This window comes from Etheostoma spectabile, chromosome 18, assembly GCF_008692095.1.
Source record: "Etheostoma spectabile isolate EspeVRDwgs_2016 chromosome 18, UIUC_Espe_1.0, whole genome shotgun sequence".
Classification (NCBI taxonomy): domain Eukaryota; kingdom Metazoa; phylum Chordata; class Actinopteri; order Perciformes; family Percidae; genus Etheostoma; species Etheostoma spectabile.
Window position 1 is genome coordinate 13,024,215 of NC_045750.1, and position 3,451 is coordinate 13,027,665.

General features: G+C 42.2%; 1 long non-coding RNA gene across 1 annotated transcript; it reads right to left on the reverse strand.

The window, feature by feature from the left end:
• Positions 1 to 551: 551 nt before the first annotated feature.
• LOC116706487 (uncharacterized) lies at positions 552 to 2,987 on the reverse strand. Its single transcript, XR_004336250.1, has 3 exons — positions 2,591 to 2,987; positions 2,065 to 2,208; positions 552 to 1,899 (listed from the first exon to the last, which is right to left on the reverse strand). It is a non-coding gene; the product is annotated as an uncharacterized LOC116706487 (long non-coding RNA).
• Positions 2,988 to 3,451: the final 464 nt, after the last annotated feature.

Below are 3,451 nucleotides of genomic sequence, written 5' to 3' on the forward strand. Positions count from 1 at the left end.
TTATGGCGGCTTGTTCAGAATACAATCTCAATTGTTTAAATAAAATAAAACTATTTCATCACAAAAAAAGAATACAATGTCATATTTTACAAAATAGTTCACCGAAACATGTTTCTGAAAACATTTCAAGCAAGAATTAGGCCATGCAGTTGCTGAATCCGTCTTCATTTCAGATGGCTAAGGTCAATTTAAAACATTGTCATCTGATTTTGAGAGACTCTAGTCATGCTCATCCCGCTCGTCATTTCCGGGTTAACACTCCACCAATCAGATTGGTCATTGAGTCCGACTGCCGACAGTGCCCGCCTTCTATTGAGCATGTCCGATCGGGCAAAATGAAGGCCGCCGGCCCCTCCGACGGACGACGATACGGAACACACCAAAATGACTTGAGTCACCGACCTCGCCATGCTGTCCAACGGCCGATTATAGGGTTAGCGTGTCAGGGCCTTAAGGCTCTTCAAGGCAGAAAACACATGTGTAACATATGTGAATGTATCCTACATATAAAGTGTAGACATACAGCAGAACAAAAGCAAAGCCTTACAAAGTAATGTAAAATAAATTTTATTAATATATCTCTATATTCCAAATCAAAAAACACAATCTTCACACTGTACAGCAAACAACATCCTCTGTCCCAAGACCCTCGACTTAGATGAGGACCAACTCACAGGCTTTGATCTTGTTCTTCACCCTGGCTCCGATGAGCTGCCCATCTACCACAGCTCGTTGTAGAGAGAGGGAGAAGGTTAATTCAAGATGGCTTTAATTTGGTCTCTTGTCCTTCTTGCCACCACATATATTATATAAGTCTGGACAGACATGGATGCACTGTAATCTTCCACTTGACAGATTGGTGAAGACATACAACTCAGAGGAGGTAATTCTAGTTAAAAACCAGTTGTAGCCTACTGAAAATTTGCACTATGGAGATGGAATATTTCTTAGCATCTTCAAACCAATGGACCAAACCCTATATAAACATAGCTAATGTCCATCTCCCAGACAGGTTTCCTGAAAATGGGTCTAGTGAAGTACAAAACTCCAAGTGTATCAGACAAACTGCTGGTAATTTCCCACAGGTACAATGTACTAAGACATTTTTAATTGCAGCAATTTCCTGATTTTGTATTATCACAACCACATAAGTTTCTATGTCACTGCTTTTTGACACAGTCACAACTTGCTGTACTTTTAGTATCAAAATTTTGTTGAGGACATGTTAATAATGTGACATTCCTTTTAAATGAATTGCCGTAAGCCGACCCCATTATATTAATCTTTACTATTATCTGCAGGGAATGTATGGCATTGGAAATTATGCATTGCAAATCCTGTGTCCTTAAGCTTCTATGATAAATGGTTCATAAGTTAAGAAAGGGGGCGTGGCCATATTATACCGTGCGAACCACAGCAAACCACTGATGAAAGGAACTCTTTAGGAGTGCAATGATGTCTTGTGTAAGAGTCCATGTCAAACAGTTTATTGGTTATGAAAGGGGGAGTGGCATAAGACAAGCATTGTGTTGCTTAATATCATGTGTACATCACACCATGTAAATTTAATTTCCTCCCGCACTGATGGTGCTCGGGCCCTAAAAATAACTACCAAAAAATAATAAACGCACATTTTGACTAGACTCAACATTAAGACACTTTTAAGTGCCTGAGAAATTGTCTCTGAGAGAGTCTGGCCACAGGTTATCGTGACTGAAGCCAGTGGCTGCATGCTTGTGATGAGTCAAATCTACATCACTTGTCCTTTTTACCGTCCTCCTGTTGGAGCGTCTGAGGTGTGGATCCATGAAGCACCAGCAGTCCAGACAGAGTGAGAGACATTCCCACCCACCATAGAACTGCATGACTCTCTCCAAACATCACCGTCCCCAGGACAGCCTGAACACACACACACACACACACACACACACACACACACACACACACACACACACACACACACAGAACAAGTCTGAAACGTACAAGTCTGAATACATTCACATTTATTTAGTATATATATATATAGATATATATATAGAATAGAGCACCAGGGGGAGTGCTTACTGAGGAGATGAAGTTGGATGCTGTGGTAGTGACTGTAGCCCTGGCTGAAAGGGGCAGTGTCGGAGGGCCTTGGAAAAAAGGTCACATGACAGCATTACAGATGAACAGTAGGCTTCCACACAGAAGCCGCAGGGGGATGTGGAGCTGCAGATACTATGAACATGAGAAAGACATGTCGCCACACAGACACGGATGGGTGACAATGAAGGGACAGATCTTCTAAGTTCAGATTGGTTAAAATCTGGATCTTTAGGGTTTTCAGGGTCAATATATATATATATATATATATATATATATAATATATATAATAATATATATACACTACATACATACTTTTATATACACACACACACACACACACACACACACACACACACACACACACACACACTCTCTCTGGCCGTCACTCAACAACACAAACACAACACAAATTCCCTTTGGGACAATAAAAACTAGCCTATTTTATCTCTTCTGTTTTGAGAACGAGACACAGCAGGGAGAGGTGTTATATTTAACGTAACGTTACCCAGTCACAGACTGTTCCAGGATCAGTCCAGCTGCCGAGCCCTGAATCACACTTCTCTCTGAGGTAGTCTGCACCGAGTGATAGTTTGGCAGACAGTGAAGCAACAGCACCCAAAAAGCCCGCTAATAACGCGTACAAAGACCCTAAAACCATATTTGACACATTACCGGAACAGGAGTCCATACTAGTCGTAACGTTACCCGTTAACAGTCACGTTAGGCTCGTTCTAGGCTCGCTATATCACGGATGTATTTTTGACATAGCCATTTGATCACAACATGCTTACAGGATGTGACTCCGTGTGAGTCGCGCATATGCAGAACGGTCGCCACCTTTGACAGCTAGCTACGGAAACACCTCTTGGACAAACTGTAGTTTCCGACCAACGCGATACGAAACGCGAAATAGCAACATATGGACCCTACACAAAGTATAACATCTGGACAAAGAAAGGAGGGCTCAGCAGGTTCAGGTTACACCGTGCCAGTGGTTAAAAGGAGTGGATGATGAGAATCTCACCCCAATAAGTCTTCAAGTCTCTTACCACAAGCTTTTAAACACCTTAAGATCGCTAAAGACAGGACCCAGAGAGGAAAACTGAAGTGGAGCATTGCATGAAGCACATGCAACATCTGTAGTGATTTCGGGACAAGAGATTGAATGAACACCAGAAAGGCAAGATTAGTTGACAGAGAAAAGCTCAAAGACTTCATTCGGGAGTTACGGGATGGCGAGGAGAAAGATTGAGCACAGCGTTTACATCCAACACCAGAGACCATCTTCGAACAGAAACGGGGGTTACAATCTCCATCACGTGATGGCACCTGAGCTGGATTACATGGGTTAAAAGTGGGCCTTTGA